Genomic DNA, 13,560 nt, shown 5'->3' with positions numbered 1-13,560 from the left:
ATATGTGAGTTATGTTGTTTTGTCATCCCATCAAGACCAAGGTAGGAATTGCTATAAGCCACATTTTGCAGACAAGGAAATCAAACTAAGGGAACTGCTCTCAGAGACTGGAGCAGGAATTCTAGTAAAATGAAATGTGGTAGGTCCTGGGAAAAAATCAGATTCTAAAAGATGGGAGGGTTGAGTAGAGAACCAGAGATGGGGCAGCAGACGGATTACAGATGGGTCAGGCTGGTGAGGCAGTGGGCAGTGGGACAAGGCAGAGGCATCTTACCTCAGGGTAGGGGAATTGTAGATGCATGCTCCCTCATGACTTGGCTTTGGCAAGGGGACACCCACATCCTGTTGTGTGGACTTTGCAGCAATGGACGATAGTCACAATTGGCCATGAAAAGGAAAGTATTTACAGGCAGTGGCTCAGGTTCAGGTTCCACTAAGGGGAGATTTCCAAGGACCACCCCAACACATCAACACACACACACACACACACACACACACACACACAGTCTCTCTCTCTCTCTCTCACACACACACACACACACTCTCTCTCTCTCTCTCTCACACACACACACACACACACACACACACATCCTGTTCTATTCTTCTCCATCCTCTTCCATTTCCTCCCTCACTTGGATGAGGCAGGGATTTGGCAGAACAGGTAAGAACTGTGGCGGTAGCAGTTCTTAGTCATGGGTGGTCAGGGATGGTGTGGTAGAGGTCCCAGGGCCCCAGCTTTTTGTTCTTCCCTGAATCAATGCCTGCTGCCAGGTAGCTTTGTAGGCCCCTGACTCTTGATTCTGGACTCAGTAGCATGACTTTCTTGGTCTACCACAGTGTAAGAGCCATGTCTCAAGCCCAAGCCTGGGAAGTGTTTGTCTATTTGAGCTTGCTTTCTTGCGCATCTTCTGTCAAAGCCACAAGAACATGCCCAGGCTTGTAAAATTCTGTCCTTTTGCTGCATGCTAGGTGTTTTCATTATAATGTGCCTTGGTGTGGATCTGTCGTAAATTTGCACATTTGGTGTCTCGTAAGCCTCTTGTATTTGATTTTCCAATTCGTTCTTTATGTTTGGGAATTTTTCTGATATTATTTCATTGAAGAGATTGTGCCTTTCTTTGGTCTGAAAAGAAAAAGGAAGGCATCTCTGTGCTTTCCTCTGTCCTGATAAATCTTAGATTTGGCCTTTTGATGTTATCCCATAATTCTTGGAGGTTCTGTTCATGGTTTCTTACCATCCTCACTGTGTGGTCAACTTTATTCTCAAGATGTATATTTTGTTTTCATTATCTAAAATTCTGTCTTCCAAGTAGTCTAGTCTGTTGGTGATGCTTTCTATTGAATTTTTTTATTTGGTTAATTGTTTCCATAATTTCAAGGATTTCTGTTTTTTTTTTTTTTTCCAGAATCTCTGTCTCTTTCTTGAGGTAATCTTTTGCTATCTGTTTTTGCTCTCTTATCTCTTTGTTGGAGTGATCAATTGTTGCCTGTATTTGCCTTCTTATGTCATTATTTGATTTGCAGATCATTTTAATTATGTACATTCTGAACTCCTTTGCTGATATTTCATCTACTGTGCTGTCAAAGGATTCTATTATTGTATCATCTTTGTTTGTTTGGGGCACTTTTTCCCTTGTCTTTTCATGCTTTCCATCTATCTGTCCCTCTAGCAGTGCAGATCTTTAGGTCTTACAGTTTCTACCCTATAATCTTAAATCATCCCTGCAAGTTTCTGGTGTCTCACCTTTAAGGGGGAGATCAATATTAACTGCTCCCAAAGCAAATGATATACAGCTTTAAACCAACTAGTTCCTGTTTAGACAATTACAGTTTTGTAATAACAAACAGAAATGATGTGTTCAGTCATAATCTGCAAGTATAAATAGTAGGTTTGTAAAAGGGCCTACAGTTTCTACCTGTGGACAAAGACAGAAGTGGGGTGGGGTGTAGGGTGTGATGTTTATGAGGTTGGAGGTGAGAATTTAGAGGTATTAGATCATAGCCAGAGTGAAAGATGAATCAAAAGAAGTTGGCTGTTAACAGGAGAAAAGAGAGAAAGAAACAACCCCGTGTAAGGCTCTCTCCTGCCTCTATAACAAAATGGTGGCTATTAGCACACCTGGCAGAGATACCTCTGGTGGAATCAAGCCTGCAGAGACCTTGATGATGGCCTTCCAGATCCTGGCTGTTGTCCCTAGATGAAAGTGGCCCCTTCCTTAGTTGGTAGTGGCAATAGCGTCAAACCTATAAGTACCTTGGTGATGGGCTTCCAGTCCTGCACTGGTGTCCCAAGATGGCAACTCTCACAACTGAAGATGATGGTGTTGGTGGAGGAGGGGGTAACCCAAGATGGTGGTGGAGGTGTTCCAAGATGGAAACGACCACTTTCAGAGATGGAGCTGAAAGGATGGGTATTAGGATGGCTTTGTGAGGTCTGTTCAGAGATGTAGTGCTGTGGTGTGTGGTGCTGTGGGGGGCAGCTGCCTCCAAGCCCTATCAGTTGTCCCAAGGTGGAGGCTACTCTGTGGGAAGAGCTAGGGCAATGGCTGCAGTGTCCTAAGATGAAGGAAGACCAGGAAGAACCAAGCGTTGGGAGCCATAGCACGTCCTCCACTCTGTGTTGGTCATTCCTGGGCCTGGGCCTGGGCTCTGGCACTGGTCTGCAGGTTGGCAGGGTGTGCTGGGCCTGCCTGGGCTGTTTAAGTTAATCTGAGATGTGAGACCTCTCAGATTCATTTTTCTGACCAAGAATGTGCAATCGCTCTAGTATCATTTGTTGATGTTTTAGTCGACTTTTTGCTTCTCTAACTCAAAAGTTCTGATAAGAGCAATTTTAGGGAAGGAAAGTTTATTTTGGGGTTCACAGTTTCAGAGGTCTCAGTCCCCAGATGTCTGACTTCATTCCTTGGGGCCTGAGGCAGAACATCATGATGCAAGTGTGTGGCGGAGGAGGGCAGCTCAGTACATGGCAGGAAGGCGAGATAGAGAGAGAGGGAGGAAAAGGGAGAGAGAGGGGGAAGGGGAAGGGGAAGAGAGAGAGGAAAAGAGGGGGAAGAGAGGGAGAGAGGAGGAGGAGGAGGAGGAGGAGGAGGAGAGAGAGAGAGAGAGAGAGAGAGAGAGAGAGAGAGAGAGAGACTTCCTTCACCACTGATAAAATACATGCCCCAAAGCCATGCCCCCAATAACCTACCTTCTCCAGCCACATCCTACCTGCCTGCAGTTACCACCTAGTCAATTCCTATCAGGGCATTAATGCACTGACTAGGTTAAGACTCTCATAAACCAATCATTTCTTACCTTTAAAGTTTCTTGCATTGTTTCACACATGAACTTTTGGGGGATGCCTAATACCTAAACTATAACAGTTGTAAAGACTATCTTTAGCTGAGCATGGTTGTGTATACCTATAATTCCAGTAACAAGAGAGACTGAGGCAAGAGAATCATAAGTTCAAAGCCAGTCTCAGCAACTTAGCTAGGGCCTATGCAACTTAGCGAGATCCTGTCTCAAAATAAAAAAATAAAAAGGACTGGGAATGTCGCTCAGTATCCCCAGGTTCAATCTCTGAAACAAAACAAAGAAACCTACAAAATTTTATTCTGTTAAATTGCTTTTACACCTTGTCAAAAATCAGTTGAACATATTTTTGTGGATCTGTTTCCCTATTCTCTATTCTATTCTCTTGATCTATCCCTCCACTGATGACATATACTCTTGAATACTGTAGTTATATAGTATGAAATCAGATAGATTGATTCTTCCCACATTTTTCATTTTTTCCAATATAGCTTTTAGATATTTTGGTTCCATTGCTTTTTAATTTAAATTTTAGAATGATCTTGTCTAGATCTACAAAAAATATTTCTGGAATTTTGACAGGGATTATGTTTAACCTATATATCATTTTGGGAGAATTGATGTTATTATGTGGCTCTCTCTTTATTTAGCATTATTTTTTAATTGGGAATTGTACCCAGGGGTACTTAATCACTGAGTCATATCCCCAGCCTTTTTTATTTTTTGATTTGAGACATGATCTTATAAGTTACTTAGGGCCTTGCTAAGTTGCTGAGGCTGGCTTTGAACTTGTGATCCTCCTGCCTCAGCCTCCAAAGCTGCTGGGATTACAAGTATGCACTACCACACCCAGCTAGGTCTTTTAATTTCTTTCTTCATTATTGAGCAGTTTTCTATATAAAAGTCCTGGGCATGTTTTTTAGATTAGCAGCTAAATATTCCATTCTTTATTGAGTGATTGTAAATGGTACCTCTCATATTTTAGACTTTGGTGCTTACATGTTCATTGTCCATAGATAGAAATATGTTGATTTTTTATGTTTATCTTACATCCTGTAACTTTGCTGAACTCATTGTTAGTACTTATGTATTAGAGAGTTTGTATACCCCTTGGGATTTTCTATATGGACAGTTGTCATACATTCCTTTTTATTTTTTCCTTTTTATTCCATTCCTCACCCCCACTCCCTGCTTGGCCTTCTTGCACTGGTTTAAACTTCCAACATTATGCTCAACAAGAGATTGAGAGTGAATAATCCTGCCTTAGTTCTGAGCTTCCACCATTAGGTATAAGTTGCTGTTAATTTTTTGTAGATGCCAAGTTGAGAAATTTCCCTTCTGTTCATACTTTTTCAAAGAGTTTTATTTATTTTTGATAATGGATGGGTATCAAATTTTGTCAAATACTTTATCCACATTAATTGATATAATCAACTGGTTTTTCTTCTGTAGCTTGTTAATATGCTGATTATACTGATTACTTTTTGCAATATTGAAACAGCCTTGCATCCCTGGCATAAGCTCTACTTAGTCAGGATGTATAAAACTTTTGCTGAATTTTATTTGTTAGTATTTTGCTAAGGATTTTTGTATCTGGATTCAAGAGGATATTGGTCTGTAGTTTTCATCTTTAAATTTTTTTTGTAGTTTTCTGCCTTTGTCTGATTTTGGTATAAATAGAATATATAACAAAGGTATTAGGGTTTGAATTTTTGTGACCCCTCATAAATTCATATTGAAATCTAATCCCCATTGTGGGGGCATTAAAAGGCAGGGCCTTTCAGGAAATGATTAAGTCATGAGGGCTCTGCCTTCATGAGTGGTCAGTGTCTTATAAAAGGTGCCATCATGAAGCAGAGAGAGCAGCCTCACCACCCCCAAACCTGCTGACACCTTAATCCTGGATTGCCAACCTCCAGAACGACAGAAAATGAATTTAAATGGTTTATCAATTACCAAGTTCACATATTTTGTTATAGCAGCATAAATGGACTAAGAAAGAAGCATTCCCTTCTCATATTCCAAAAGAGATTGTGTAGAATTGTTAATTCTTCTTTAAGCATTTGGTATAATTGCCTAGTGAAAACTTTAAAAAAAAATATATATATTTTTTGTATTTTTAGTTGTCAATGGACCTTAATTTTATTTATCTATATGCAGTGCTGAGATTTGAACCCAGGGCATCACACATGCCAGGCAAGTGCTCTACCGCTGAGCCACAACTCCAGCCCCTGTCTACTGAAAACTTTTAGGCCTGTATATTTTTGGGGGAGTTTTAAAATTATGAGGTTGATTTTCTTAATAGTTGTAGGGCTATTCCAACTATCGATTTCAGGGGTTAGGGGTGTATCTCAATGATAAAGCACTTGCCTTGCATGTGAAAAGCCCTGGGTTCAATTCCCAGCACCTCAAAATAACAATCTGTTTCATATTGGGTGAATTGTGGTAATTTTGCTCTTGTTTTTGAGGAATAGACCCATTTTATTGAAGTTTCACATTTATGTGTATAAAGTTGTTTCCTTTATTTTTATGTGTGTAGAGTAGTATTCCTTTGTTATCCTTTTAATGTCTTCAGAATCTGTAATTATAAGACCTGTTCATTTCTAATTTCAGCAATGTGTATGTTCTTTTTCTTTTTAATTTTGCTAGAGATTTGACAATTTATTGACCTTTTCAATGAACCAGCTGTTTTGACTTTTGTTTTTGTCTTAAATTTCATTGATTTTTACTCTTACCTATATCATTTCCATGTTTGCTTTGGATTTATTTTGCTGTTCTTTTTTTTTTAAGTTCTTGTGTGTGGGGGCTGTTGTTTAAATAATTGATTTGAGATTTTTCCCTTTCTAAAGTATACATTTAGTTCTATAAATTTTTTCCTCTCAGCACAGATTCAGCTCTGTCCTACAAATATATATATATTATAGTTTTATTTTCATTTAATGCAATGTAATTTTTATTTCAGTTTAGACTTCTTGGACCAGTGAGTCATTTAGAAGTATATTGTTGCATGTCTAATTGTTTGCATATTTTCCTGTTATCTTTCTGTTTTTATTTCTGCTTTGATATAATTGTTGCCAGAGAATACATTCTGTATGATTTTAATTCCTTTACATTTACTTAGGTTTATTTTATGGCCCAAGATATGATCTATTTTGGTGTATGTTCAATGAACACTTGAAAAGAATGTGTATTAGAATGTATGTTCTGTTGTTAGGTTAACTGTCTATAAATATCAGTTAAGCCCTGTTGATCTGTGATACTGTTGAGTTTTTCTATAGCCTTGCTGTTTGTTCTACTTGTTTTATCAATTGTTCAGAGAGGCATGTTGGAGACTCCAACTTTAACTGTGGATTTGTCTATTTATCCTGTCAGTTCTCTCAGTTTTTGCTTTACATATTTTGAGGCTCTGTTGTTTGGTACATATATGGTTAGTATTGCTACTATTTTTTGATGGACCAACCCCTTAATCATTACATAATGTGTCTTTCTTGCTAGTAATTTTCTTTGCTCTGAAGTGCAGTTTATCTGATATTAATAAGCCAATCCTGTCCCCCTTTTTAAAATGTTTGCATAATAAGTATAAATATATACACACACACACACACACACATATATGTGTGTGTGTATATATATATAGTGTATGTGTGTGTGTATATATGTGTGTGTGTGTGTGTATAAATATATATAGCTTAAGTATCTTTATGTTATTTATTTTTATGTGATGCTGAGGGTTGAACCCAATGCTTCACACATGACAGGCAAATGGTCTATACCACTGAGCCACAACTCCAGCCCGGCATGATAGATCTTTTTAAAAAAATCCTTCTACTGCCAGTATATATAGGTCATCATAGTTGAAGTGAATTTGTTGTAGATGATGTATGTAATTGGGTTATGTATTTTATTCCAATATGTCAATCTGTTTTAATTGTTATATTTAGATTATTTGCATTTAATTCAATTATTGATATATTATAATCCAAGTGTCCTATTTTATTTTTTGTTCTCTGTTTTTCATTTTTTTATTTACCTTTTTTTTCTATATTTTTTTTGGTTAATTGAACATTTTCCATTTTGATTTATCCATAGGATTGTCAAATGCATCACTTTGTATAACTTTTAGGTTCTTCTAGGTTTTGCATTATATATACATAAGCTATTATAGTCAGTTTGCATCATTATTTTACCCTTTTGAGTGAAGAATAGAGATGTTTTCTCTCTTTCCATGTCTTTACTTCTCTGTTTATAGCATAAGTGTCTTAAATATCTCCTCTACATCAATTGAGAATTAAACCAGACAGTGTTACAGGTTTTGTTTCAATCATCAAACATAACAAAAGACTCAAGAGAAAGGAAGCCATTTTCACTTACTCATATTTCTTGCTTCATGATGGTCCCTGCTTCTTTTCATCTCCTTTCTGTTTAGAGAACTTTTTAGCCATTCTTCTAGGGTAGTTCTTTGTGTGTTTTTTTTTTTTTTTTTTTTTTTGGCGGTGGTGGGGGCGAGCAGGGTACTGGGGATTGAACTCAGGGGCACTCGACCACTGAGCCACATCCCCAGCCCTATTTTGTATTTTATTTAGAGACAGAGTCTCACTGAGTTGCTTAATGCCTTGCTGTTGCTGAGGCTGGCCTTGAACACATGATCCTCCTGCCTCAGCCTCCCGAGCCTCTGGGATTACAAGTGAGCACCACTGCGCCTGGCTTCTCCTGGGGTAGTTCTACTGGTGATAAGCTCTCTGTTTTCCTTCATCTGGGAATATTGTTATTTCTCCACAATCCTGGAAGGGTGTTTTTGCTGTGTAAAGGACTCTGGGTTGACAGTTCTTTTCTTGCAGCTCTTGAAAAATATTCCTTTTGGCACACGTGGTTTATGATGGGAATCTACTGCCATTCTAAGTGTTTTCCCCTTATTTTTTTTTTCTGATTGATTTCAAGATCTTTTGCTTTGAGGTTTTTATAAATTTGACTATCATATGTCTTGGTGTGGACTTCTTTGGATTTACCATGTTTGGGGTTTGCTGAGCTTTTTGAAAGTGTGGGTTTGTGTCTCTTGGAAAATTTGGGAAGTTTTCAGCCATTATTTCTGAGAGAATGCTTTTCCGGCTGTGCTTGTTTGCTTCTTTCCTTCTGGGATTCTGGTAACTGAACGTCAGGGCTTTTGATAGTCCCGCAGGTCCTTGAGTCTCCCCTGTGCCACGGTTGGTAGTGAGCTTCCTGACTCTCTGTTAGGCCCCCTCACAGGGGAGTGGGGAGGCTCCTCTTTACTGCTGGGGAGGAGGAAATCCAGGCTACTCACAGCATCTGTCCCAGGGATTTGTTCATCCTAAGGAGGCCAGACTGGTGTCTCAACACCGGGCAGAGAAGTGGAGAGGCTGAGAGCACCAGCAGCCCCGAAGTCTCACTGTCGAAACTGGGCCTCGCACAGCCCTTGCTTGTCACTGAGCCCAGCACCCTGCTGGTGCTGATCCTTGGTCCTCTCTTGGAGGCCCATATTTTTAGAACTTTGGTTTACATCACAGTCAGGTATCATTTTCATGACCACTGGTTACCTGAATCCGGCGGGCCTCATTTAGGGTTCATCCCACGATGACACGTTCTTCTGGGATCCTCACGTGGTGGGAAAGGCAAAGAAAGTAGAAAGGACCAGATGCTGTGTTCTCACACAGTAGAAGAGATGGAAGGATAAAAGGGTCTGGTGGGTTCCCTTCAGCCCTTGAATTAAGGCAGGAATCCCATTCACGAGTCCTCATGACCTAGTCACCTGCCAATGGCTTCATCTGCTGACCCTATCATCTTGGGGGTTAAGTCCCAACATATGAAACTTGGATTAGAACTAAATCACTGAAAATCACCAGGATGTATAATGGAAGTACTTCATAGTTTACTTTCAGATAAATGTGCCAGAGGTCAGGAATTTGGCTTTACTGCAATGAAATAACACATTGTAAAAGGAATTAGTATTGGATAAATATTCAAAGTACTTTTCAACAAATGCTAAACCAAAAAACACGTTGTATTTTAAAAACATGGTAACCTGTAGAAAGAAAGCTCTATAGAGGGTATTCAACAAAATGACTTTATTCTGAGTTCCTATTGGTAATTGCCGTGCTTTGGTTTAAAAGTTAGCTCTGTTGGAAGTTTACATACTTCCAACAGATCTGGTTCTGATCCTAGCTGTAAGGTTCAGGCAAGTGACTTCTTTGTACTTATTTCCTCATCTGCAGAGCGACGGCAGAGGTTATTGTGAGGACTAATAAGGATTCATTATTTGAAACTCCTGCATTAATCATCAGACAAAAATAAATTAAAACCACAATGAGCTATTATTACCTCACATCTGTTATAATGGCTATTATAAAAAAGACAAAAGAAAACAAGTCCTGGTGAAGCTGTCAAGAGAAGGGAACTGGAACCCTTGTATTCTATTGGTAGGAATGCAAATTATTATGGAAAACAGTATGGATATTTCTCAAAAAACTAAGTATAGAACTGCCATTGGATCTAGCGACCCACTACTGGGGATATAATCAAAGAATATGAAACTATGTTGAAGAGGCATCTGTACTCCATGTTTATTGCCGTATGTCACAAAAAAGCCAAGAAATGGAAATGATCTAAGTGTCTGTCAACTGATAACTGGATAAAGAAAATGTGGCAGATATACACAATGGAATACCATTCAGCTATAAAAAGAAGAAAGTCCTATCATTTACAACAACCTGGATGAGCCTTGAGGACATTATATTAATTGAAATAAACCAGGCACAGAAAGATATAAATTGCTAATATGTGAAAGTAGAATAGCAGTCCCTAGAGGTTGGAGATAGTATGAGTAGGGGTGGGAAACATGTTGGTCAAAAAAGCCCAAAGTTTCAGTTAGAAGGAATAAGTTCAAGAGATCTCCTGTAAAACATGATGACTATACTAAACAACAATATATTCTTGAAAGTCCCTAAAATAGTAGATCTTAAATGTTCTCACCACAAAAAAATGGTGAGGTAAAGCATATGTTAATTGGCTCAAGTGAGCCATTCCACAATGTGCACATATGTCACCTTTCTGTCACTGTAACAAAATACCTGAGAAAATCAACTTCAAGTAGGAAAAGTTTATTTTGGCTCATGGTTTCAGTCCATGGTGGCTGGGCTCTGTTGCTTTGGGCCTGTGGTGACTGGGAGTGATGGTGGAGCAAACCTGCTCCTCCTAGGGGCTAGGAAGCAGAGTGAAAGGAAGGAACTGGGTTTCCAATATCCTCTCCAAGGGTACACCCCCAGCCACCTTACTTTCTTCCACTAGGCTTCACCTCCTAAAGTTTTCACTACTAAAGTTTTCCCAATAGTGCCATTAACTGGGGACCAAATCGTCAACACATGAGCCTTTGGGGACAGTCCAGATCCAAACTATAACACTACATATTCAAAACATCATGTCATACATGATCTAAATTATATGATTAAAAAAAAAAATCCTGTCTGGCCTGCCTGCCTTTCTTTCTCTCTCTCTTTTCCTTCTTCCTTCCTGCCCCTCCCTCCCTCCTTCTCTCCCTCCATTCTTTCCTTCCTCCTCTCTCTCTCTTTCTTTCTTTCTTCTTTCTAATTAAATCTGGGGCCTCATGCTTGCTAGGCTATAATTCAGATCACTGAGTTATATCCCTGGGCCTTTTAAATTTATTTTGATACAGGGTCTTGCTAAGTTGCCCAGGCTGGCCTTGAATTTGTGATCCTCCTGCCTCAGCCTTCTGAGTCGCTAAGATTACAGGTGTGTTCCAACCTGCTTGGCCAGAGCTGGCATTCCTTAAGTGTTAATTCCTTGTAATGCTGTTTTTAGAATTGAGATTCTACTGCTTGACACCGCGCGCGTGCACACACACACACACACACACACAGCTTGAGTTACTCTCAAGATTTTCTAGTCTGTTGGTTCCCAAACCCTTAGGTCCTGAAAAAGGGGTCTTGTGTTAGTTTAATATACTAAAAGCCCCCAAGAGATCATTCGTGTACCTCTGCAATAATCCTGGGATTAGGATAAGAAGGGATCAAGTGTTTGTTTTTGTCTGTGATATAAACTTATTGTAATTCTGGGTGCTTTCATGATGATCAAATGGCCTGTCTGATCCATTTATCTGATTATGAAGGACAGAAAACATTAATATCACAGTTTTAGAAATGAATGTTGGTAGGCAACATCTCTTAAAAACAGAATTTATGGGGAAAATAATGAAGAAGGTAATAAGTCTGGGGCACTGAGATCCAGAAAGTAACTTGCCGGACAGAGGTCACACAGTGACCTTGGCTTGTTAGTAGCGCAAGACTAGAGCTTATTTCTCCTGATACTTAGGCATCAGCATGTTCCCCTAACCTATCGCACCTCTGCAGACCCAACAACCTAGATGAGCCTTGAGGACATTATACTAATGCCACCACCTATGTTCCATCCTGGTTATCAAACTTTGCTTCAGAGAATTGGAACCCAAGATGTTGCAGTGTCGGGAGCACCTCACATCTCCTAGATGCTGGGACCCTAAGAATCATGGTTAGAGAGAAGTATCTCCTGCCATTTGTCGTGATTTACAAGTACAGTAAGGAATTCCTCTCTTGCTTCCTCTTGTCAGTTAGAGAGGGTATGATTTTAAAGGCTTGGTTACTTAAGAAAAAACTGCTTGTTCGTATTATTTGTGTTTCATGCCAGTGAAAATAAAGGTGATTTTCAGTCAATGCACATCGAAGTGGCTGAAATTCCCACAAGAAAGCAGACAGATCATGCTTGAGAAAGCAATGTGTACCAGCAATGTGTTCCCTGAGCCTTTGGTAACCACTCCGAAAATCAGGGAGGAAGCTGTGTTGATAAGCTATGGTCACCAGGTGGTGCTACATACACACGTCAAACCTAACGAGTTTTCCCAGGCCTGTTTTATTTATTTATTTATTTTTAGGTCCAGCACTTCAGCTCAGAACAGTAGGGCTGAATGGCAAACCCCCAAAGAACTTGCCGCGTCCAGTTGTGCACCAGAGAGTCCACTCAGTGTTCTTCAGATATCTTGAGGAAATGTGGAGCTGGTCTGTAGGAGGTGGCTGGCTCCAGCCGGCTCCACTTGTTCCTTGAGGACAAGCCCTCCAGCAGTGGCTGTCACTAGGTGTATTATTCCTTTAGGTTCCACCAGTCTGATCTTAAGGAGAAAGGCAATTTCTATTTCTGTATGGGAAACTATTTACTTTATGGCTTCTTTTATTTTCTTCCTCCCTGGACTGGGCTGGAGCCTGGGAGGAGGGGATGGATAGTGAACAGCAGCGCCCTCCCCTGGGTAAGATCCTCCGGCACCTGCACTGATCCAACCTGCCCAGTGGTAAAATGCATATGGTGTACCCATGTGTTCTGACAACCTGGAATTTTTTGGTCAGTTCTGATTTAAAATATCTTTGGATATTTGCTTCTAAAGGGCTACTTTTTATTAAAAGGAGATGAGGGAAAGAATCCCATGCCTCCAACCCTAAAGTCTTAATTTAACCCTCTGGCAGCTTCCATTCTAGGCCAAGGGCCACTGGGCCCTGTTGACCACCAATATGATGGAACCCTGGCTGGCTCCCTAGACATCTCTGATGGCTAAGCAGTGACTCCACCAGGTCCTATATGAGTCCCTTTGCAATTAAAGTCACACCTAGACATGTGCTTTGCTGCACTTTTAGATCAATGCTGCAGACTTTGGCATGCATCAGTTGTAGTCCCACTTTCAGCATTTCTGGCTTAGTAGGTCTGGGGTGCAGTTGAACATTTAAAAAAGTTTTCCCCTGAGGCTACTGGTCTGGTGATCACACTTTGAGAACCACTATTTCAGAGCAGAATGCTGGTGGGGTGGGAGGAGGAACAGCAGGAAAAGCTGATGGCTGTGATTTGGCTGGCTTTTTCCGGGGGGCGGGGGGGGGCTGTGTGTGCCCGGACTGCAGGGTCGGCAAGAGGGCTGGTCCTCTGGGGAAGCTGTAAATCCTTATCTCTTCTTTCTAGACGAGTGGTTCTGAAACTTGGCAGCACATTGGAGTCACTCTGGGAGCTTTAAAAAAATATACTGATTTCTGGCTTCCAGCCCCAGAGATGCTGATTTAATCGGTTCAGAATGCAGTTTGGTCATTGGAAGTTTTAAAAGCTCCCCAGGTGTCTCTGATGTGCAGCCTGGGTTGAAAAACCAGGGTTCTAGTGTCTGCTCTTACTGCATTCTCATGTCTAATCCCCATCCCCAGTGAGGGCGATAGATAATCACCTGTCCCT

This window comes from Callospermophilus lateralis, chromosome 4 (genome assembly GCF_048772815.1).
Source record: "Callospermophilus lateralis isolate mCalLat2 chromosome 4, mCalLat2.hap1, whole genome shotgun sequence".
Lineage (NCBI taxonomy): Eukaryota > Metazoa > Chordata > Mammalia > Rodentia > Sciuridae > Callospermophilus > Callospermophilus lateralis.
The sequence above is the reverse complement of the archived record's forward strand: the minus strand, read 5'-3'. Positions refer to the sequence as shown.